The following is a 25,203-nucleotide window of genomic DNA, read 5'->3' as shown; positions in this document are numbered from 1 at the left end:
TGTGAAAGAGAGGATGTGTGTACATGTATAACTGAGTCACGTTGTTGTATGGCGGAAATTGTCACAACAGTGTAAATCAACTGTACTTCAATGAAACTTTAAAAAATGGAAAAAAAAAAAAAACACTCAATCATGTCCACACCTAATACAAAGGCGGCTGAAGGATATACTCTAGTCATGTGCTCAGTGAGAAAGACCAAGCTTTGGTCAACACATGACAGCTTCTTTGTTGTTGTTTTAATTTTATAGGAGTAGAGTTGACTTACAGTGTTGAGTTAGTATCAGGTGTACAGCCAAGCGAATCAGTTATACATATCCACACATCCATTCTTTTTCAGATTCTTGGCTCATATAGATTTCCCTGTGCTATATAGCAGGTCCTCGTTACTTACCTATTTTCTATATCGTGGTGTCTATCTGTTAGTCCCAACCTCCTAACTTATCCCTCCCCATTTCCCCTTTGGTAACCAGAAGTTTGGTTTCAAAATCTTTCAGTCTATTTTGTGCATAAGTCATAATAATATCATTTTTATTAGATTCTGCATATTAGTGATCTCACATGATATTTGTCTTTGTCTGACTTAAGTCACTTCGTATGATAATTTCTAGGTCCATCCATGTTGCTGCAAATAGCATTATTTCATTCTTTTTATGGCTGAGTAGTATTCCATTGTTTATACGTACCACATCTTCATTATCTGTTTCTCTGTTGGTGGACGTTTAGGTTGCTTCCATGTTTTGGCTATTGTAAATAGCGGTGCAGTGAACTTTGGGGTGTGCGTATCTTTTTGAATTATGTTTTCCTCCAGATAGATGCCCAAGAATGAGATCGCTAGATCATATGGTAGTTCTCTTTTTAATTTTTGAGGAGCCTCCATATTGTTTTCCATAGTGGTTGCTCCAATTTACATTCCCACCAACAGTGTAGGAAGGTTCCCTTTTCTCCACACTCTCTCCAGCATTTATTGTCTGTAGACTTTGATGATGGCCATTCTGACTGGTGTGAGATGATACTTCCTTGTAGTTTTCATTTGCATGTTTCCAGTAATTAGCGATGTTGAGCATCTTTTCACATGCTTTTTGGCCATCTGCATGACAGCCTCTTTGACAAACACGTACAACACCAAGAAAACTGAGCCACAAAGCAGGGAGTCCTTTGTGTCTTCACAGCATGGTGGTCTCCACAAGGTAGGGGTAGCTCTTTGCAGAGATCTAAGGGCTTGATCACATCTGACAGTGAGAGGGGTAGGTCACTGTACCATTTCCTAGGGACAATTTCTATAAGGAGAGAGGCAACCCTATGATAAAATCGACATGTACCTCCCCGTTCAACTCTTTGTCTTTGCAGATAACCCAAGGATTCCTCACCCCTCAGCCATCATTGATGTGTCTGGGGCCAGTGAGCTGGTGCTGATAGACCACAGGGATGGCGTGTAACGATGGGAGGCATTTAGGGCTTTGTCAGACTAATGGGCTGGGCAGCCATTTCTTCAGAAATGTTGAGTAGTGATGGGTCTCCCACAGCAGGACTCGAGAGAATGTAGTTTTGGGGAGTTATCCCAGAAGACGCCATTAAAGAAGCGGGGGAGGTAAGTCGGGGAAGAGAGGAAACCCAAAAGCACATTACTGTTGAGGGTAATAGGGACTCCATCCCAGATAGGACCTTCTGGAAACAAGGTGGATGAACGTGCTTCAGAATTGTCCCACTGGGGGTCAAAAAGTCTTGACCGTTTCCCCAACAACTCCCCTCTGTGTTGGTTGATGGTTGGCCCCAGGAGCATTAAGCACCCCCTCCCCCATCTATGGGTTGTGTATACAAATAGCCGAGCAAGCCCCTGTGACAGGTGTGGAAGACATCTGTAAGCACGTGAGATGGGAAGCTGTCAGCTGGCCCAGAAGCTGTCTGCAGCTGTGGGGAGCTCAGATGGGCCAGGGAACATGGGGCACTTGCTACAGGTGGGAAGAGACACAGGGAGTGAGAAATAAGGAACCAGACCCATCACAGCCTCTCAGCACCCACCTGGTGGACCTCAAATGTGGAAGCTCTCCTCTGAGTGGAACTGAACTCTGCCTCCCTTGGCTACGAACTGGAATCAGCAGCCAGCAGTGACTGAACATTCGTCATCCGCCAGGAACCATAATAAGGGCTTGACGTACATGATCTCATTTCATATTCATCGAGCATCTTTCATGTACTATGGGAGAAGCAATAGACAAACAAGACTTACTCTCTGCCCTTAACTTAAACTCTTGGATAAGGTGAACACAAGCTTTTACGCGGCAAAGGCTATAATGTGGGCACAAGTGTTACAAATAACGATGGGGTCTCTGGAGCGTGAGACTAACTTCCGGATGGTGGATCAGGCAGCCTTGAGGAAGAAGAAGGCGTTTGAACCTACCCTTGAAGGATGGGCATATGAGGGGAAGTAAGTTTGTGGACAGAGCTGAGGAGGGTTTGGGAAGGTGAAGGAGAAGGAGACAGGGCAGAGGGTGAAAAGCAGGACAAGATGGGCGTTGCCAGAAAGCGGTCACAGTGTGACTATATCAGGAGTGACCCAAATCCGTAATCCAGATGGGATGCCAAGGTTGGACGAAGCCAGAGCAAGCATTAGGCTGATGGATGGAGAAAGTATCTAGGGGAAAGCGTGTGGGAGAGGAGAAATTTTAGGGAGGAGGGAGGTATGGGGGGGTGGGGAGGAGGAGAGGCAAGTGCTTCATTTAGGAACAGTGCTGTGATGCCTAAGTGTCCGCAGAAATTCATTCAGTCGCTCAATACAGACCTCTCATTCATTGTTTGCGTGATAAATATTTATGGAGCACCCACTGGATTTCAGACACCCATTTATATAAAGGGGATACAAGAGAGTAAAAATCTGTGATTCCTCCTCCTGTACAGCACAGACAACTGTGTCCAGTCTCTTGGGATAGAACATGTTAGGAAAAGATATGAGGAAAAGAAGGCATATGTATGTGTGACTGGGTCACTTGGCGGGACAGCAGAAATTGGCACGACGTTGGAAATCGACCAAACTTCAATTTTAAAAATACAAAATCTTTGTGATTTCATGGAGTAGACACAGATGATATCACATAAACAAAACACCTCGTATGTCAGATGAGAAGTGACATGGAGAAAAGTGAGCGGGGTGTGTGTAGGGTGGACGGGAGCAGCAGGAGTGGCGTCTGGGGAGAGAGGTGGGTGTTTTAAAGACGGTGGTTGGGGGGTGGCCCTATTGAGAGAGGGAGGGAGCCGTATGAGCAAAGACGGAGGGAGGGAGCTACGTAGCTCCCTGAAGGAAGAGGGCAGCGGCAAAGACCCCAGGTGGAAATGCGCCTTGTGGGTCTGGTCCGGGAACAGGAGGGAAAACCAGCGTGGCTGGAGCCGAGTGAGTGCAGTGTAGGGGGGCTGGTGCTGAGATCAGAGGGAGGAAGGCAGCCCGGAGAGGGAAGGTCAGGGGCTTTCAATGGGGCAGTGGCATCTCCCAGCCAAAGGTCCTGAACTGCATGGAGATATTACGGTCCTTCAGGGTAGCCGTGCCTGCATGGGAAGCACGTATTTTCTTGTGGGTTACTTTCTCTTAATTTTTACCTTCTTTATATATTCATTTGTTTCTACTGAAATATGGTTGACATACAGTATTATGCTCATTTCGGGTATCCTACTGAGTGATTGGGTGTTTACATGCCTTATGCTCTCCATCATAAGTCTAGTAACCATGCAAAGTCCAGTAACCCCGTGCAAAGTCATTACAACATTATTGACCATGTTCTTTTTGCCATGTGTTACATTCCCAAGGCTTATTTATTTGACCATTGGAGATTTGTATTTCTTAATTACCTTCACTTATTCAACCTCCACCCCTTCCCTCCGACAACCACCAGTTTTTCCTCTGTATCTCTGAGACCATTTTCATTTTGTTTTGTTTGTTTTGTTTTTTAGATTCTGCTTATAAGTGAGACCATATGGTATTTGTCTTTTTTTTTTTTTTTTTTTTTTTTTTGTCTTTTGGGCCGCACCCGAGGTTCCCAGGCTAGGGGTCCAGTCGAAGCTGTAGCTGTCGGCTTACACCACAGCTACAGCAACTTGGGATCCGAGCCATGTCTGTGACCTACACCACAGCTGACAGCAAGGCCGGATCCTTAATCCACTGAGCGAGGCCAGGGATCGAACCTGTGTCCTCGTGGAGGCTAGTCAGGTTCACTAACCACTGAGCCATGATGGGAACGCCTGGCATTTGTTTTTCACTGACTTATTTCACTTAGCATAATACCTTCCAGGTCCATCCATGTTGGGACATGCAGAAAACGTCCTTTCTTGGCCTCTGGGCAGGTGGGTAGGGCTGTGTGACTAGTTCTGGGCAAAGCAATGTGAGGGGAAGGGCCATGGTAATACTACCTTTCCATCAATCTGAGGGAGGTGGTTTGAGTGAGCAAGAGTGAAGCTTTGTGATGGTGGTCTACTGGATTCCAGAGTTAATTTGTTACCACGGCTAATCTAGCTGATCTGGACAAACACATAGACTTTGAACCTTATGGTGGATTAGAGTATTGGAAAATTACCCAATGGCTCATACATAGTAGCACTCAATAAATATCTATTAAGTACATCAGTGAGACTGGTTGCTAATAATAAATGAAAACACCAGTTGTATTGCTTTATCAAAGCAATGGATTGATTATTTGGTTGCAGTCGTCAATTTAATAGGCAAAGATATTCTCTTGGTCAACGAGAAATTGGTCAGTTTCTTTTCTTATTGGAAAGTTTGGACACTTTTTCATCTGTTATTAACCACTTCCTCTTCTATGTATTTGTTCAAAATCTTTCATTCATTTTCATTAACTATTCATTGAATGCCTTTACTGTTCTAGATATTGGGGCTATGGGGTGTACAACCTTTCTATCATAGAACTTTTATTCTAGGAGGGGAAAAAATTGATGTGTAAACAAATGCTTAAATAGTTTAGGTAATGGTAAGTGCTATGAAAAATAAAGCAAAGTCAGTTCCTTAAAGATAGACTAGGTATATTTTCATGAGGATGGTTATGCAACTTCTCTCTGATAACATTACTTTTGGACAAAGGGAATGAACGAAGAAGATATTGGCACGAAGGGGATGGCAGGCTGAGGGAATAGCACCTATGTAAGCCTTAAGACACAGGCATACCCGATGTTTTGGGGATGCAGCAAGAAGCCAGTCTGGCTGAAGCAGAGTGAGTCAGGGGAGAGAGGTAGGGGATGAGACTGAAGAGGTGACAAGCTGGAATATGTAGGGTCACCTCAGCAATTGTTAGGTCTTTTGCCTTTTCTTTGGCGTGATAGGGGAACCACTGGAGGATTTTTGAGCTGAGGGGTGACATGATATAACTTACTATTTTGAAAAGATCACTCTGGCTTCTCTGTAGATGAGATGATAGAGCAGCAAGTAGGAGGAGACCGGGTTGGAGACCATTGAAGTATTTTGATGGAAGATGAGGATAACTTAGCCCCAGCGGACACTGCGGATGAAGTGAGACGGGGTCAGATTCCAGGGGTATTTTGCAGTAGTGCTCACAGGGTTGGATGATGGATTGGATGTGGGGTGGAGTGAGGGAATGAAGGAGTCAAGAAGGGTTCCCAGGTCTCGCCTTGAGCAACCAGAGGAATGCAGTTGCCATTGACTGTACTGCTGCATTGAACCACATTTGGTATTTTTAATGACTCCAGAAAAAGTCATGTCGGAACTGAAAGGAACCATGTCCTGGGGTAGACATGGTGCTTGCTTTCCTGGTCCAGGGGTAGAGTGATTGAAAGCCGTCCTGGCCTGAGGAGGATCCCTGCAGCAGGGAGGCAGCCCTCAGCTCTGGCTCTGCTCATCACGCTCTCTTCTGCAAATGTGGCTTCAAAGACGTGCTGGTGCACAAGCTGTCGACACCAGAGGAGGCGAAGCCTTGAAAGAAGGTGATGCTCTCCTGCCAGTCTGTAGTCTTCAGAGCAAAATGATCTCTGCCAGCTCCAAGGACACCTGCAAGAAGAAGCTTAAGGGGATCAAGTTTGCACTACAAGCCAACTGTAGAGCTCAAGGACCGCTGCACCCTGGTTGAGAAGCTGGGGGCAGCGTCATTTCTCCCTAGAGAGCAGGCTTTGTTGGCCCCCTTCTAGCTCCCTGCCTGGAGCATCTGGCAGCACCAGACCTATTCACTGGAGCTACAGATTGGCCCTTTCCTGGCCTGAAGGATTTGGGGGATTCCAGCCGGCGGAGCACAAACAGCCCCCACCTCGTGGACCTTCCTCCTGCCTCCATCCCTGATGGCCTGACCTTCCTCAACCACTTTGGATATCCTGACTCCCCTTGAGTTGAGGCAGACCCAAGTGCCTCCAGCAGTGCAGTTCAGGGGAGGGGGCGGTCTGTGGGTCGGTCTTTTTCAGGTACACCCCCTGCTCTCCGCTTGTCCCTCCCCCTTCCATTATGGCTGACTTCTAACCACAAGAGTGACTCGGGGCTTGTCTGTCTGTTTTGTTTTGTTTTGTTTTTAGGGCTGCACTCATGGCACATGGAGGTTCCCAGGTGAGGGGTCTAATCGGAGCTGTAGCCCCTGGCCTATACCACAGCCACAGCCATGCCAGATTCCAGCCGCATCTTCAACCTACACCACAGCTCATGGCAATGCCGGATCCTTAACGCACTGAGCAAGACCAGGGATCGAACCCACAACCTCATGGTTCCTAGTTGGATTTGTTTCCGCTGAGCTATGATGGGAACTCCTGTGCTCGTCTGTTTCGTTCTGTGTGTAAAGGGAATGTTGGGGAGATGACCCCTCCCTTTGGGGGTGGGTTCCCCTCCCCTTTTCTCACCATTGCAGCTACTTATGGAGTTGGGACCAGTAGGGGACCTTCAATTAAACCAGACACACACGCGCTCCAATTAAAAAAATAAAATAAAATAAAAGGCAAACATTCCAAACACTGAGAGTCATAAAAAGAAAACAAACCAGTCATGGGGTTCAGAGTTGGGCATATGACCTTAGATGATCCAACCAGCAGCCCAGGACTTTCATTTAATATTTTGGGACAGCTGCTCCTGCTAGAAATGAACAAGGAAGCATGCTTGGCTCCCTGCGGCTTCTGCTAGTCCTCCTGCTCGTTTGAAAGGAAGCAGCCTTAGAGGGAACTTGACATCCTGGAAAGCAGAGAAGAGAGAGAAAAAGTAAGCTGGGTTTTTTTGTGACATGGTTGAATCCCTCTATCCATCCTCACCTGAAATCTTTCCAGAGACGCTCCGTTGCATGAGCCAGCAAACCCCACTTTCTCCTGTCCATCGAGGTCCACGTCATGTTTTCTGTTACTTGCCACCAAGCACTCCTGACCGACAGGAGCAGCTTTCCATGTAGACGCTGTCCACAGCTCTCGGGCAGGATGCGCTCACCGCCTGGGACCTCAGAACACAGGAAATAGTCACCCCAGAAAATCTGCAAACCATTTGAGGCTTCGGAGTGGAGAATTACATCATGTTCTGGGAGAGGAAAGGCCACCTTCAGAGCAGACGCTGTCCAAACTCCCGGAGGAATGGATCCCAGGAACTGTCAGAGCCACGGACATCACCTGGCACCAGATGATCTCAGCTGCTCCCTGAGCACGGAGGGCTGGGCGTTCTTCCTGAAACAGAGGGTCTTTGGCAACTTGCTTCTGGATACTGATGTGTTTACGGTCATATTCCCCAATTGCCGGAAGCATGGGGTGGAAACCCATTCTGACTGCGGCGTCTCCATGAACACCAGCATCCTGCCTCAACCTTTGTTTCTGAAAATCCTTTGCCCATTCGAGCTCCTTTCAGGATGGTTTAGGTTCACAATGCGCAGGACAGGCTGTGGAGTCAGACTCCCTGGGCTTCTCTCCTTGCTCCCCCGGGTCTGGTGCCCCCAAAAGGCATCTCCGGGCTGAGCTCCGCTGGCAGATAGGGGCCCTACATCCCCGTCTCAGCAAATCGTCTGCTTTGGGTGGTCGCCTGAGAGCTTAGAGGATTGCTGTATGGTGGGCTTTCTGGAGCCTGTTCTCCCCAGTTGCCTTAATTGCTGTAGTTTGAAAGGAATTCTAGTTGAGCGGCCAAGAGCACCAACAGCCTGCAGCCAGACGGCTAGGGTTCGAATCTTAGATCCACCACTCAAGACGGTGCAAATGACTTAGCCCCTCTATGCATCAGCTTCCTCCTCTGTACAATGGAGATAATGAAAAACTATCTCCTAGGGTTACTGGAGGAGAAATGAGTTACTCCAGGCAGTCTTAGGACAGTCCTTGGCGTTGGTGAATCTTATCTGTCAGGTGACTTCCTAACAAATAACGATACAGAGACACCAAAGCACAAATGAGCTGGGAGAGAGGAAAAAGAACTGCATTTACGAAGCAGAGAGTCCATTTCGTGTCCGACAAAAAAGAGAATGGCTGAGGCGCCTTTCAGCAAGGCCCAATCTTCGCTCTCCAGCCAGGGTGGAGTTTCTGGGCTGGAACCAACAAGGCGGAAGGGGAAGCCCAGCCACCTCCTTCCTGTCGCTGCTGTAGCCTTTGGGGCCAGCAGCCTGTGTGGCTTTTCTTTTATGCTGCATGAACCCTCCTCCTCCTCATAACCACCATTCCTCCCTTTCAAGCTTCACTTGAAGGTTGCAGAGCCCGTTCACATCTCCCTTTATTCCCCTTCTAATAAGCTGCTCGAAACAGAATCAGGTAGAATCTATTGTTTTCCTGTCTCACAGCTGAGGAAGACAGGGCTTGGGCTTGCGATTCAGCTTCAGTAATATTCCAAAACGTGCAAATGTCATGGATTCCCTCTCTCTCTCTACATATATATATTTATGTATGCACACACACATATACATATGTGTATATACCTATACATGTGTATAGATATGTGTATATACACACGCACACACACTGTATAATCTCAGGGTGCCCATATATATAATATAAATTATTTACCTATATATGTATATCTATTTTATTTGTTTACTCCCCTAGGGTTTTCTAGAGCACAGTTCGCAAACGACATGCCGGCATGGTTTCTCTAGGGGCTGGCTCTTCTGCTCTGATTCTCAGATGGTCGTCATAAACGTATTTGATGGACGCCCCCATTGACCTAGAGCCTGGGAAATGTATGACGTTTAAGGAGAGATGCTTTGTGTCAAAAATCACAGTCAAATAAAATTGAAGTAGCAAAGTAGCCAACTTCCTGTCTTAGACACTAAAAATATTCATAACTGTAAACTGGATAAATGGGTACCCGTTAGCTGCTCCTCAACCAAGTTCCCAGAGTACAGACCCCTATACGCACACTTACCTAAGAATCACAAATCTCTATTTCTGCCGGTGTTTCTTACTCTCAGGTATTCTATTTTCACTTCCAAAACTTTCCATGATTAAAAAGCATATTACTATTCTTTCCTTATGTTTTAACAATAATGGGTAACTAATACTGAACATCGCATATGCTGGGTGCTATCTTAAGAACGTTATCCGTAGGAAATCATTTACTTCTCACAGCAACCCGAATAGAGAGCCCCTATTATCTCCCTCCTTTTCTAGACGACATCACGGAGGCACGGTGACCTGCCTCTATTAGATTTCAACTCAGGTAGTTTGGTCCCAGAACCAACACACTTAACTGTTACACTGAGTCTGCGTGTTCATGGTAGGATTTTAATAACATCAGCAAAGGAAAAAGGAATTTTTAATTCTTACACCCAGCTACAACTATTATTAACATTTGGTGTATATTAGTGGCTGTAAATCAGGTGGAGGAGTGGAAGGAAGGGGCATATATAGCAGAATTATTTGGGGCGCTTCTAAAATACACGTATGCTTGAGGCATTCTACCCAAGGGGGAAGGGTAGGCATGAGGATTGGGGGAAAATAATTAGGTGATACCAATAAACCGCCTCTGCTTTCCGCTTCCACGTTCCGGATGCCCCACCTCCATCCCAGATGAAAGTCACTGGTGTATCTTTCCAATCTTTTCCTATGCACAGCTCCATATGCATACACATTTACAAATGACAAATCAATAGCAAATGAATTGCTGTTGAAAAAAAAAATACTGGGGCAAGCAAGAGATGTTGGCACATAATATGATAAAATTCCTAATGGCTGAGAACTCTTACGGTACCTCAAAGGCTCAGCAGTGAGACAAGAGTTTCCAGATTGGAACCCAGGAGGCTTTTCAGCATCAGTAACTCTTCCTGTGAAGCTGTTGTTTTGTGACTTGGCAGGTAGAAGTGGCCAAGTTATTCTCCTGCCCAGGTTCTCCCAGGGGCCTTATACCCGGGCTGATTTCTGCTTGACGGTCTTCGCAGATGCAGCCCCAAGCCGGGGCGCTGGACGGCTGCCTGTGCTCATACTGTTCTCTGCTCTGGCGAGCATGGGTGTGCGGGGAGAAGAACTGCAGGCAAATTCGGGGGGATGCCTGGCGTGCTCAGGAAGGAGTGAGAACCTGAGCCACAAAGGGGGGAATCAGAAGGAGGTGCTTCCTGTCTCTGCTCGTGGTAGCAGCCCCCGGTCACTGCTCCCTGGCCTTGATGTCCCCCCCTGTCCCCCTCAGTAGACTGAGAGCTCCTTCAGGGCAGGAAGCCGATCTGGTTATTTTGTCTCTTCCTCTTTATATTCTGATTGCCTGGAAGGGTACCTGGAACAGAGCAGGCGCAGCAGCTTGTCAGGATGAATCATAGACAGAACCACAGCTAACACCGAGGGGCCGCTCTGTGCCTCAAAGGCAGATTAGCAAGACAGTTTCCGTTCCAGTCCTCACAACAACTCCGTAAGGGAGAGTCTAGATTCTATGACTCCCCCTCTTGTAGAGCAGAGGAAATTAGGCAGAGGGAGCTTGAGTCCCTTGCCCGAGGTGGTGCAGATAAGTGGCTGGCTGCAGTCAAACCCAGGAAGCTGAGCTCCAGTCCCTACTCTGTGCTGCTTCTCCCTCCCTCCGTCTCCACCGGTTCCATGGCCAAAGTGACTGCCAAGGGTTTCAGGGTCCCATCACTCCGCTGACCCAGAACCTTCCAGGCCAGACTCCCTAGCACGGGGTGCAGGCTGTCTAGAGCTGTCCCCAGTTACCTCACCGCTCCAGAGGCCATAGAAGTTTGATCCCAACTCTCCATGCTGCGCAGCCTTGGACCTGTCCCTTTACCTTTCCTGTCTCCTACCCTCAGCTCTACGGGGCAGGCGGGCGGGCGGAGTACTGATGATGTGCCCGCTGGCACGCGGGCTTCATGGTCACTGGACGCGGGAACTGCTTAGGACGTGGGTTTGCCAAGTTTTTCTCAAAAGGGCCGGATGGTAAATATGTTTAGCCTTGTGGGCCACACCGTCTCCGTCTCAACTACTCAGCTCTGCTGCGGTTATGCAAAAGCAGCCACGGGCAATAGAAAAAAGAGTGTGGCTGGGCACCCGTCAAACTTCCTCAGGGATACTGACATTTGAATTTCAAATCATTTTCTTTTTTTCTCTTTTTTAAAGGGCCACACCTGTGGCATATACAGGTTCCCAGGCTAGGGGTCTGATGAGAGCTGCAGCGGCCGGCCTACACCACGGCCACAGCAGCACCAGATCCGAACCGTGTCTGTGACCTACACCACAGCTCATGGCGACGCCGGATCCTTAACCCACTGAGGGAGGCCGGGGATGGAACACGAGTCCTCATGGTGACTAGTCAGGTTCGTGACCACTGAGCCACAACGGGAACTCCTCAAATAATTTTCATGTGTCATGAAATATTCCTTTAAAAAATTTTCCCCTGCACCATTGAAAAATGTGGTGCTGGGCTTGCTGTGGTCTGCAGGCTGTCGTTTGCTCCCTCCTAGCTTGGAACATTGTCTGGTACAGAGGAAGAGCTTAATAAAGAGAAACAGTGCGAAGCCGTAAGGTGCTGAGGGCTTTGAGTTGGTGAGGACATGAGGATAGGTGACACATGCCAAATATCAGAGACTGAATCAAGGAGCCAACATCTGCTCTGTGCCAAGGATGGCTGGGCACCGCTTTCTCCATAACCTCCCATTCCATCTTCATACACACCCTGACCTTCATCCTCCATTCACCGAGATGCGTGAGGCTCAGAGGGGTTAAGAAACCTGCCCAGAGTTGCACAGCTTTTTAAAGTATTAGAGTCAGGATCTGTACATGGTTTTTACAAGACACCAAAGACTCTGCTTCTTCTACTCCACCGTCAAGTACTGAACACATGCTGGGCACCTACAACATGCAGGGTGTGGTGCCAGAGCTGGGAACACGGTGGCGTAAAAGGCTTAGCTTTCCCCAGATGGAAAGTATGGTGTCTTAGGAAGCTGGACACCCAGATAAGCAACTTTAACTCAGGGTGAAAACTCCTATGATGAGAATACATGGGAGGGACTCAGAGTTGAAGGTTCTAACCCATGTTTGGGAAATCAGAGTGGACTTCCCAATGGAAGCACTGTCTAAACTGAGCCTACAGGTCGGCAAGGAAAGACCCAGGGAGGCTAACACTAAGCTACAATTTCTTGCCTGCTCAACCAGGTTGTTCGTGGGTGCCCCTACTGCTACGAAGTCTGGCTCTGAGATTCCTGGCCTCTGGTGGTCCCTGAGTCTTCCGTCCTCAGGTGTCCTCTCCCTGCACCTCTGTCCTCCTGAAATGCTCTCCGTCTCGCCCCCACAGCTCCCTGGAGATAAGACTCAGCCCCTTCCTTCCCTGTTTTCCTCATGACTTGCTTCAAGCATTCCATGAGCTGGTAAGAAGCCTGACTCAAGATTTCGGTGGAGGGAGCCGGTTGTCATGGGGAGGGGTCACTTCTGGAGCTCAGGGTTTCCGCCCTGCCCTGGCCCCCCACTTCCTCCCTGGAGCTGCAAACAAAATCCTCCCTTTGTCTTGCTGGGAGCGTCCCGCCCACCTCCGGGCCGAGGGATCTCAGGTTTTTACTTCTAGCGAAGTATTTTCTCAGCAGACACAGCTCTACCTTCCTAAGGGGAATTTGGATGCGCCACACGCTCCTCTTTGCACACGTCCGTTGTCTCATTTGATCCCCCAGCAAACCTGCGGAATAGCTCTCATTGTCCCCATTTTGCAGATGGGGAAACTGAGTAGCCCAAGTGGTGGCACGGAGAGTTAAGAGCAGGATTGTCTGAATCCAGAAATCTCCTTTCTCAGCCACTCGACTCTGCTTTCCAGCTCCACTCTGACCAGCTCTGGGGAAAGGAGGGCAGGGAGGATGAACAGTCAGAAACTGGACCCTTAAAACAATATTGATTTCATCAGAGACACTGGTTTCCAGTGACTTACATGTCCACAATCTTAGGGCGAATGTTTGTCACTCTTGACTTTTTCTGAGCAGGAGAATTGGACCGGATTGGCTAAGGCACAAACACCCCAAACAGACAAGGCCTCTTCATAAGAGGATGAGAATTGCCCTAACGGGCCAGGGGTTGTCATGTTTGGTTCAGGGAAAGAGCTGTGACCTGGCTGTGGACAGCCCAGAGCGCTCCGTGGGGCTCGTTCCACGGGCTGGGCCTGAGAGTGTTCCTGAAAATAGGTAGTTCTCTAATAGGTGAGCAGATGCTAAGGACACAGGGAGAAGGGGAAACAGGAAATGAGGAGAGAGGAAAGGAAGCAGAGGGGAGAAGTTCTGTATTCAACAGAGCTATTTTATTTATGTATGGATTTATTTTTGGCTGCACCTGTTGCATGTGGACCAGGACCTGCATCCTGCACCTGTTCTGGGGCCAGGAATTGAACCCTTGCCACAGCCGCGATCTGAGCCGCGGCAGTGGCCACATCAGATCCTTAACCCGCTGTGCCATGAGGAAACTCCAACAAAGCAACTGCAGATTTAAAGTGAATCCTGATATTGAAGCCAGATACTCTAGAGACAGAGGCCAGGGTTTGGGGCCAGCAGCTCCCTGGAGACCTTGGTTCCAAGTCTGGGAAATGAAGTTATTGTGAAGCCAGTGCCTCAACGTAGAAGCTAAGGCCACAATTTCAGTGACCAGAAGAACTGGGGGACAGCGTCACCAGCAGCGTCTTGGGGGCTACAAGTTTCGAACCTCGCCCACGTGTGGGTATGTGAGAGCCGTGTGCCCAGAGGAAAGCTTGACGTGCAGCAAAGAACAGGGCGCCCCGCCCTCAGGAAGCCTTTGAGCGAGGAGCAGCTAAAATGTGCTTCCTCTTCCCTCCGCTCTCCAACCCCGAAGGTCACCGCGGGCTGGCAAAGCTTTTCCCCACACCCTGTGACTAGCGTCCAGCTCCCATCACCCCACCCCTGCCCTTGCTGTCCCCCTCGGCTGAATCAGATTATACAAAATTATACCCATCTCGGTCCTGGCTGGACCATCCAGTCTTTGCACTTTTGCTCTGAAAGACCAGGGGAACCAAAGGCCAGTAGCACAATGGCAGGTGTGCACTGGCCCCAGCAGGCGTGTGTCTGTTTGGCCGAGGGGCTCAGGGGGGTGGGGGGTGGGGTGGTGGGTAGTGCCCTGGGCAGCCCCGGAAGTCAGAAAGCCTCTTCAGCATCCAAAGCAAAGATGGCTCAGGACAGTGTCAGGTCCGAGGTCCCTGCCGTGGAGCTGTTAGCTATCTTTCTTGCTCCAGCCCGCTCTGAGGTGTGCGAGAGTGAGCGGGCACATGGATGAGGTGGGGATTGATGGGGCCTTGAAGGTTAACTATTTGAGAGGCTGGATGGGCCAAGTGCATGCACAAAGGCCCAGCAGTAGGAAGCAGCAAGCCGTCTTTGTGGAAATGTGAGCAGACCAGAAGGAAGAGAGTGAAGCCTTCATTGTAGTGGGAGCAGGTGCACACGCCCGCGGCCAGATTGTTTAGGGCTTTGATTGCCAGCCTAGGCTGTGTGGACTTTATCATAGAGTCCGCCTTGGTACTTAACGGAACTCCTACAAAGTTTGGTGCAAACTTGAACTTCTATTTTTGCTTCTGTGTCTTTTCCTTCTTTCTTTGCTCTCTTCCTCCCCATCGCCCCTCTTTCTTTCTCTCCCTGCATTTTCTCAACTCAAAAATTCTATGCATTGTATCCTTCATGTGGTTGCATTACCATCTCTTAGGAATCTTCACATCAATTGGTGAGACCTTTGGAAATGTGACAAGTTCTTTTTTTTTCTTTTTAAGCAGGATTAACCAGCTAATTGTACATTCTGTACAGAAGGGAGAGCGTCTAATTTCTCACCTCTGAGGTTGTCCCATCCTGTCCTGTACTACTGGAGACTTAATTTATGTTGTTAGGGTTATCACATAAGGCTCTAATTTGGGTTACCAGGGAGCCCACTCTCCCCAGTCCTGATAGACTGGTGGTTTTCCAGTGGGGACCCTTTCGGCCCGCAGGGGACATCTGGCAATGTCTGGAGACATTTTGAGTTGTCACAGGCTGGGTGTAGGGGGTGAGGGGTAAGGTGTTTTTGGCATTTGGTGGGAGGGGGCTGGAATGTTGCTAAACGCCTATGGTGCACAGAACAGCCCCCACAGATCTTTGGGCAGCCAAGAATTACCCAGCCCCAAATGTCAGTAGTGCTGAGGCTGAGAAATCCTGGATTAGATGGGAACCTCTGACCGAGAGAGGCAAGTGAAGTCAGCTGAGTGAGAATCTGCGGCTCAGGCTGGGGAGGATGACTGACCTGGGAAAAAGACCCAGCAGAAGCGACGGTGCAGAGGAAGATTTGACATCAGAAGAAAACCCAGACTTTAAAAAATAACACTTTTTATGAGCAAATGAAACATGCCTATTTGTAGTTAGCTCTATGGAGATATTAAAATTGCAATATATTGCCACTAATAATAATTAGCCAACCAAAAATGCATCACTAGAAGCCACCCCCTTGTCCAGTGTCTCAGGAAGCCAGATGTATTTATTTCTTGGTTCTGAAAGGCTAACAGCACGTGTAGCTACAGGTGTGCTGGGCATCGCAGTGTTGCCAGTAATAGCAGTTGAAGCCTCTTGGGGCTTTGACTTTTAGGAAATATCGGTAAAAGTTTTGGAAGGGAGCAGGCACCAGACATCCATTTTGGTGGGGAAAGTAGCACCTGAAGCATTTTTCTATCCAAGGGGTAGGACATTGACCTGAATCCTCTTAGTAAGAAAGCGATTGATTATTAACTCAGTTTGGAGGCATGGGGACTCTGATCCTAGTGTCTCGCTGGCTCGATAATGTCGCTCACAGATCCAGTGGTCTGGGCTGTCTCCACAGGAAGCTCTGCCAGCCTGGCTTGGGTCCTCAACCCACCCTCTCCCCTGAGGGCACTCACTGCCTGGGGCTCCTCCAGTCCCGAGGCACTCATCCTCTCTGACGCCCCTGGCATATCACGCTAACAGGCAATCCCAGTCCATCTCCCTGGTCCTTTGATTCTGCTGCCTCCCCAGAGGATCATCTCACTTCTTCCTTCTCCTCAAACCTTCAACGACTCCTTCCTCATCACGTGGCACCGGTGGCTTTACTTCCTATTTCCCTGAGGAAACACAGACAGAAGACACTCCCACCGATTCCATCACATCTGCCAGCATCTGCGTCCTTCTGCTCTTCTTTCCTTCCAGTTACTGTGGTCCATCCTTATTTTTCATTTTTTTGGCTATGCCTGTGGCAAGCAGAAGTTACCAGGTCAGAGGCTGAACGTGTGCCGCAGCGGTGACAACACTGGGTCCTTAAGCCGCTGAGCCATCAGGGAGCTCCCTGCTGTGGTCCAGCTTTAAATTCCGCTTCCTCTGCCAGCACACGCTGCTTCTTCCACCTAGATTCACCCTCCCTCCATACCCTCAACTGGATGATTTCTATCAGACTCATTGACCATATCTTGCACATTTTAAAAAATCGTCTTGCGCTTACATCTCCCTTCTGCTGTTGCCCCAGTTTCCTGCTACCGTAACTGCGAGAGGGTTGCCTCCTCCTCCTCTGCCCTAAACGCCTTTGTTTACACTCCTATCCCATCAAACTAAAACCTACTTCATCAAGGTCACCATGACCTCCTTGGCCAAATTCAATGGTTCATTTTCAGTCCTTATTGAGACATCCTGGCAGCATCGCCTCCTGGCTCCCTCTCCCACTTGACACAGTCTTGACCGCCTGGGAGAGCGTGGCCGTTTCCTTAGTGGAAATGACTTCAACCCAGGGAAGATTTGGAATTAAATACAGAGATGATGAAGGAAATCTCACCCAAGGATCAAGCCTTCTTAATATTAAGTTTGCAAATAATCTGTGTATCCGATATGTTAAGTATGTGTAAGGTTGAAATGAATTTGGTAGATTGGAGGACAATGGCTGTATTAAGCGACCTTCGTAAGACTTAGAACAGTCAGCGTGTAGTCAACTACGGAACATTGAAAAGAATTTCGAACTTGTCACACTACATTCACAAGTTTAGTTTTATTAGTTTTATGAGAATGACTGAAGCAGTCAGGATATTTTTGTTTGTGTTTTTAGTTAATTCAGAGTTAGCTAATTCATACCGGGGGTGAAAGTCAACACGTGGATTCTGGAGCCAAACTTTACATTCACAAAATAGTTCAGTTACTATGAGCCACGTGACCTTTTGAAACTTATTCTCTGTACCTCCGTTTTCTCACATTTGAAACAAGGATGATAAGAATATATTGGCTAGAATTGCTGTGAGAATTAAACGAATTAATGATGTAAATTGTTTAGAACAGTTTCTGGACACCGTAAGGGCTGTAAGGATTAGCTGTCATTGGAAAGCAAATGAAACATACTAAATTTATAAATTCAGTTAAACACCTTTAAAGTTGTTTAATTAACTAAGTCTAAGTGGAACCAATCTTTCACTAAAGCCTCCCCATAAAACAAGTTGTTAAGATTTGCCCTGTAAATAGCACAATAAGATAGTTAAAAATGGCTTTAAGACCTGAAAGGAAGAAGTAGGATTCTAAATTACTAATAGTCGAAGCAGCCCTGGCACCTTCCAGTTGCCCCTGGGCTTCTGAGGGGACAGTGGTGTGATCGGAGGGGCTCACCCAGGGGGCTTGCCCTGAGCCCAGCCCCCCGAGCCTTCCCAGCTCCACTTCCATCAGAGCCGTGTGTGTTTTTGCCTAAGATTTCAGAGTCTGAGGGCTCGGGGTCTGACGAAGTTCCAGAATATTTTATTTGGATGGTTGCGTCGTTTTCTTTAGGCTGAAATTTTTGGAAGATGCCAGGGATCATTACCCCAAAGGTAATGTGTCTTTTAACCAAAGTCACAAAATTGAATTCTTACAGGACAGGAACAGGAAAGTCAGTGCATAAATGCCGACAGGCTCTTACAGACCCGCGCGCCAGAGCAGAATGGGGCTCTCTCCTAGCACCCAGGGGTTGTCGCCAACCAAACCAAGAACGCACTCACTTCTTGCAGTGACGAGAATCAGGCGTCGAGTCAAATGGCATAGTCACTGAATAGCACTCACCAGTGTCCAGCGCAGAGGAGAAGTGCACTGACTCTGTGATTTGATTTGCTGCTGAATTCTCATCAGTTCCCAAATTTTTCATTCTTAAGAACAGAGATCTGCAAACTTGGGGCTAAAGGGACAACGAGTAAATACTTTAGACTCTTTAGGTCACATGGCCCCTGTCACAACTGCTCAGCTCTGCCATTGTTTCACAAAAGCTGCCATATGTAAATGCATGGGACAGACTGGGTTCCAATTAAAACTTGATTTAAAACTTGATTTTTGAATCAATGGTTGTAGCCCACTATGTTGATTTCATGACCCTTTGGTGGGAGTTCCTGTTGTGGCTTAACAGTCACAAACCCAACTAGTGTCCATGAGGATGCAGGTTTGATCCTGGCCTTGCTCAGTGGATTAAGGATCTGGCACTGCGGGTGAGCCGTGCTGTAGGTCACAGATGCAGCTCAGGTCCTGCATTGCTGTGGCTGTGGCGTTGGCCAGCAGCTGCAGCTCTCATTAGACCCCTAGCCCGGGAACTTCTGTGTGCCGTGGGTGTGGCCATATAAAGCAAAACAGAAAACAAACAAGCCAAAAAACCAGTGGTGGGTCAGAGTTAGCTTGCTTTAGAGCAGTGCATCTCAAAATCTTTCTACTAGGAGTGGGAGGTTTGTGCAACAGTTTACTTCAATAGATTATTTTTCTAATTGATGTTGGGTTCTGTCATGTGACTGGCTTTGGCCAATAGGATTGTGGGAGTATCCTTTCCTGCTCCTTGCCTTTCAGCCAGTAGGATTTAGCGAACCTGAGGCAAGCAGAGGATTCACATGTGCTTACGGGATGAGATTTGCCGTTTTATGCTTTTAACATTATGTTGAGAAGAGCTGCTCCCCAGCAGCTGCTGCCCTTTAGTCTGGACGCCCCGCCCCACATGGGTCACAGGTGGTCCAGACCTGGGTCCAGCAGTGAGGGACCAAACTTGGCAGGACCTGCCACTTGAAGCAGAGCTGCCCAGCTGAGCCCAACCTAGATTTTAGCCAGTCCTCAACTGACCCACAGGCTCTCATGGGTGCTTCATGTATATGAACTCTTTTCATCCTTACACTTACTCTGTGAAGTATGTGGGTATTATTTTCCAGGTGAGGAGACTGAGGCGTGGGGAAGCTAAGTAATTTTCCCATGGCCACAGAGCTAGTAAGTGATCACGCAGTGGAGGTTCCCATGCAATAGATCTGGCTCCAGAAGCCATGGTTAACTACACTTTGATAGTGTCTATTCTAATACAATCTATTTCTTTCTTTTTTTTTTTTTTTTGAATCAATGGTTGTAGCCCACTATGTTGATTTCATGACCCTTTGGGTTTTTTTTTTTTTTTTCGCTTTTGTTTTTTTCTTTCCGCACCTGCGGCATGTGGAAGTTCCTGGGCTGGGGATCTAACCCACACCACCTCTGTGGCCTATGCCACCAGATCCTCAACCCACTGCGCCACAAGGGAACTTCCGTAATCCTAGGATTTTAAAAACTTCCTCCAGCGAGCTGTTCTGTGAAAACAAGAACAAAAGCCAAACTCTCCCTTAAGAATCTTCACAATACATTTTCTGTAGTTGGACTGTGTTCCTGAAGCTTGTCACCCCTGCCGCCCCCCGCAGCCCCAATCCCCGATCCCCAAGACAAGTGCTCTGAGCACGCTCCTTTGTGCCTTGGTGGTGAGGTGCTCAGCAGCTAGAATAACATGGGCCAGACATCCTCTCCCCTCGCTCACCCGCTTCCCTCCAACTCCCAGTGCTACAGAATCAACAGGAATTCACAACTTCCTGCCGAGAAAGAATGACTGTCACCAGCATTTCAGGGAAAGAGAGTGGCTGCCTCCTAGTGCCCTCGGGGGCACTTTGAGCTTGGGCCTCACGAAGAAGAGCTTCTAAACAGAGAGAGAACGTGTGATCCAAGGACAGGAGTTTCTAAGGGCTCCAGACCACCCAGGGCAGGGCAGTGAGGGGCTCTGTCAATTTTAGAACTTGATTGGAATAGAGGCTACAATTGTGGCATTACCATGATGGGAGATGGAAATGGAGCCAGTTATACCCCTCAATCCATGTGGAGTGTAGGTTCAAGCCTAGCTTTGGACAGGCAAACAGCTCCTTGATTTTTTTTTTTTTTAATGCAATAGAAAAAAAGTTTTTACCGTTTTCTTGAGAAATATCAGCCATACATCACTGAGCAAGTTCAAGGGATACAGCATGATGGTTTGATTTACATATATTGTAAAATTATCATAATATGTTTAGTTATCCAGCGTCTCATATAGATACCATAAAATTTTTCTTTTCTTATGATGAGAACTTTCAGGATCTGTTCTCTTAACGACCTTCCTGTATCACACAGAGGTGTTAACTAGAGTCGTCACGCTGTACAGTGTTTCCCTGGAACATCCTTGGCTTATAACTGGACGTTCATACCTTCCAGTGACTGCTGGCCCCGTGCCCCTGGTCACCACAAGTCTGATTTTTTTTTTTCCTTTTTGGGGCTGCACCTGCAGGATATGAAAGTTCCCAGGCTGGGAGTTGAATCAGGGCTGCAGCAGCCGGCCACAGCCACAGCCACGCCAGATCAGAGCCGAGCCACGTCTGCGACCTACACCACAGCTCACTCACTGATCCTTAACCCACTGAGTGAGGCTGGGGGTCAAACCCACATCCTCATGGATACCAATCAGAGTCATTTCCACTGTGCCACCGTGGAACCTCCCTTGATCTCTTTTTCTATGAGTTTGGTGGGGTTTTGTTGTTGTTGTTGTTGTTTTGTTTTTGTTTTTTAAGATCCGACATATAAGTGAGATTACCCAGTTTTTGTGTTTCCCTGTTTGACTTATTTCAGTTAGTGACAGACCTTCAAGGTCCATCTGTGAGAAAAATATTTGTTTAGTGTATAATGATAAGTTTCACGTAAAAAGGGAATAGAAATACAACCTTCAGGTTTAGATACATATGAGCCTTAATTCAAAACTAATAATCAGAGAATATGAATTTAAAAAAGAAAGTTATGGTGTTCCCATTTTGGCTCAGCGGGTTAGGAACCTAACTATTATCTGTAAGGATGTGGGTTCGATCCCTGGCCTTGCTCAGTGGGTTAAGGATCCGGCATTGCCGTGAGCTGTGGTGTATGTCACAGATGCAGCTCAGATCTGGGGTTGCTGTGGCTGTGGTGCAGGCCAGCCGCTACAGCTGATTCCACCCCTAGCCTGGGAACCTCCATATGCCACATCTGTGGCCCTAAAAAGCAAAACAAACAAACAAACAAATCCAGATAGATGCATCAGATTTGTATAGATGAGAGTATGCTGCGAGAGTGGCCAGTTTTGTTTTATGACTTTATGAAGGAAACTTGAGACCTTTACTTAAATACGCACATGTACGCATATGTGTGTGTGTGTGTGTGTGTGTGTGTGTGTATCCTGAACCAGCATTCTTTTTTCTTTTCTTTTTTTTTTTATGAAAGGTTTTTTCTTTACAAAAGGTTTTGTTTTTGTTTTTGTTTTTGTTTTTGCAAAATAGCACCTATTTACTCTTGGTATTAACTGCACACAGAGTCTTTAATTAACAGCATTGAATTTCAGGGTCTCATGATGGTCTGTATTCTCAGCTTCCTTTTCATGCTCCCTCACAGCAACCTCTGGGCCATGACTGAGTTTTACACCCACTGTAATAACCGCCGCTAGAGGAAGGGCTGGTTGGGTGGGGGAGACGGTTCTGTTCCAACTTGTAGTAGGCTGCTGACAAACTTTTGCTTTCCTGCTGTCCCTTGGATAATCTTCGTCCCAGGATCTAACTTCGAAAATTAAAAATTATATTATAGCTGCTTTTTAGCAACATGGTTGGCCCTAGAAACCATCATGCTAAGTGAAGTCAGCCATACAATGAGATATCAACATCGAATGCTTTCACTGACATGTGGAATCTGAAAAAAGGACAGACCGAACTTCTTTGCAGAACAGATGCTGACTCACAGGCATTGAAAAACTTATGGTCTCCAGAAGAGACAGTTTGGGGGGTGGGGGGATGCACTGAGGTTGGGGGATGGAAATCCTATAAAATTGGATTGTGATGAGCATTGTACAACTACAATGTAATAAATTCATTGGGTAATAATAAAATAAAATAAAACATCCCATAAGACTCAAAAGAAAATGATCAAATCACTCTGATTGCCAATCAATCATCAATCCATTTTTCCCCAAGTAATCATTCAATCTTCTGTGGAAGATACCAAACAGGAGATCTCCGCATGGTTTTTAGGGGATGTGAGGCACCCATCTTCTTTTCTAGTTTTGGACATTTTTATTTTAAAATGATTTCCGAGGTAAAAGAGGCAAGCATGTAAAGAACTCCTACCTGTGCTTCATTCCGATTCCCCAGTTGTTAGCAGTTACGTAATTGTGTTGATCATTCTAGCCTTCTGGGTGGATGTGTATGTATTATTTTCTCTGAACCGTTGGGGAGTTCAGTTCAGCTATGACGCCCCTTCACTCCTAAGCACTTCAGTGGGTGTTTCCCAAGAACCTGACATTTGTCTCACCGTGTGACAACAGGGCAGTTTTCGCATTCGGAAATCGAAACTGATACAATATTATTTCTGAATTTCCAGTCCTTATTCAGAATGGTCCCAATAATTTCCTTTGTCGCAAAAGCAATTTATTTTTCTGGCCCAGGATCTGGTCTAGGCTCGCAGTTCCCTTAGTGATCATGCCTCTTTGGTGTCCTTTCATTTGTGTGTGTTCCTGGGAATCTGTTTCATGACCTTGACATTTTTTTAAGAGTACTGACTGGTTCCTTTGTAAAATGTTCCTCAGTTCCGGCTCGTCTGAGGTTTCCTCATGGTTAGATTCAGATCATATGTTTTTGGCCGCAAGACCTCAGAAGTGATACTCTTTCTTTTCAGGATCATGAGATACATCATATCAATTCGTTCCCTTCCCAGTGATATTAACTTTGATCCTGAAGATGGTGTCTGCCCGGTTTCTCTTCTATAGGATACCTATTTTTCTCCTTGTAATTCGTAAGTAATTTGGGACAGATTTTTACTAATTTTAGAATCCCACGGCTGAATCTTTCTGAATCAGGTATGAGTATGACAGTTACCAAATGATGATTCCACCCACCCCCAGCTTTATTGGGGTGTGATTGACAAATAAAAGTTATGTATATTTAGAGCACGCAACTTCATGTGTTGATAGACATCTGCATTGTAAAATTATCACCACAGTCAAGCTACTTAACCTGTCCATCCCCTTACATCGTTACCACGTTTGTGTGTGTGTGCGTTTCCAGTGTATAATACCTGCCTATGCGCTGTAGTCACCATGCTTTACATTAGGTCTCCAGGACCTGTTCATTCATCTTATCACTGAAAATCTGTACTCTTTGATCAACATCTCCTCTTCCTTTCCCCAGCCCCACCACAGCCCCTGGTAACCTCTAGTCTACTCTCTCTTACTATGAATTCAACTTTTTTTTTTTTTGAAAAGATTTTCCATATAAATGAGATCATGCAGTACTTGTCCTTTTGTGTCTAGCTTATATCACTTAGAGTAATGTCCTCCATGCTGTCAAAAATGATAGGATGTCCATCTTTTTCAAAAAGAAAATAATACTCCATGATATATATGAGATAGAAATATGTATCTCCCATTTTCTTTATCCATCCGTCTCTAGATGAACCCTCAGTTGTTCCCATGTCTTGGCTGTATGAATAATACTGCAATGAACATGGGGGTGCAAATATATCTTGGCGATAGTGATTTATTTCCTGTGAATATACACCTAGAAATTAATTGCTGGATCATATGGTAATTCTATTTGTAATGTTTGAGAAGCCCCCATACTTTTTTTACTTTTTTTCCGTAATGGCTACACCAAGTTGCAACCCCACAGAGTATAAAATGTTCCGTTCTCTCTACAACCTCACTGACACTTGTTGGTTTTTGACTTTTTGATAATAACCACCCTAACAGGTCTGAGGTGATAGCTTATTGTGGTTTTGATTTGCATTTCTCTGATGATTAGTGACGTTGAGCCCCTTTTTATATAGCTGTTTGCTGTTTGTTGGCCTTCTTTGGAAAAATGTCCTTTCAGATCATTTGCCCATTTTTAAGTTGAGTTATTTGTGGGTTTTGCTGTTGATTTGTATGAGCTCTTTACAGATTTTGGATGTCAGTCTTTTATTGGACATACGGTTTGCAAATTTTTTCTTCCATTTCATAGGTTGCCTTTTCATTTTGTTGATTGTTTCTTTTGTTGCACAGAAACTTAGTAGTTTGAGGTCGTCCCATTTGCTTATTTATGCTGATGTTGCTTGTGTTTTGGGTGTCAAATTTGAAAATCATTGCCTTGATTTTCATGCTCAGCCAGACCAAACTGGAACTCACCCATTCATTTCTCACTCCTATACATAGGCTCTCCTCTCAGTCACATGCCTTCTACCACCTCTCCCCAGACACACACACACACACACACACACACACACACACACACACACCCCCCAGTTATATGAATCCTTAGTTTCTAAATGCAGTATTTATTATCTACTCCTGGCCTACCTTGATTGATTGATTGATTGATTTTGCTTTTTAGGGCCGCACCCACGGCATATGGAGGTTCCCAGGCTAGGGGTCGAATCGGAGCTGTAGCCACCGGCCTACACCCCAGCCACAGCAATGCCAGATCGAGCTGCATCTGTGACCACAGCTCAGGGCAACACTGGATCCTTAAGACCCACTGAGTGAGGCCAGGGATTCCTAGTCAAATTCATTTCTGCTACGCCAGGACAGGAACTCCTAGACTGCCTTGATTT

General features: G+C 46.8%; 2 long non-coding RNA genes across 4 annotated transcripts in view; one reads left to right on the top strand and one right to left on the bottom strand.

The window, feature by feature from the left end:
* The window catches only part of LOC110260790 (uncharacterized), a 183,519-nt gene that overhangs the window by 98,076 nt on the left and 60,240 nt on the right, over positions 1–25,203 (top strand). The gene's annotated exons all lie outside the window — the stretch shown is intronic.
* Positions 500–8,136, bottom strand: LOC110260791 (uncharacterized). Its single transcript, XR_014804388.1, has 5 exons — positions 7,235–8,136; positions 6,970–7,157; positions 5,371–6,002; positions 2,021–2,195; positions 500–1,219 (listed from the first exon to the last, which is right to left on the bottom strand). It is a non-coding gene; the product is annotated as an uncharacterized LOC110260791 (long non-coding RNA).

The sequence above is a fragment of the Sus scrofa genome, chromosome 5 (genome assembly GCF_054392235.1).
Source record: "Sus scrofa isolate SSC_HxYL_T2T_F1_AM1 chromosome 5, Sscrofa_HxYL_maternal_Yorkshire_Landrace_v2.0, whole genome shotgun sequence".
NCBI classification, from domain to species: domain Eukaryota; kingdom Metazoa; phylum Chordata; class Mammalia; order Artiodactyla; family Suidae; genus Sus; species Sus scrofa.
The sequence above is the reverse complement of the archived record's forward strand: the minus strand, read 5'-3'. Positions and strand labels throughout refer to the sequence as shown.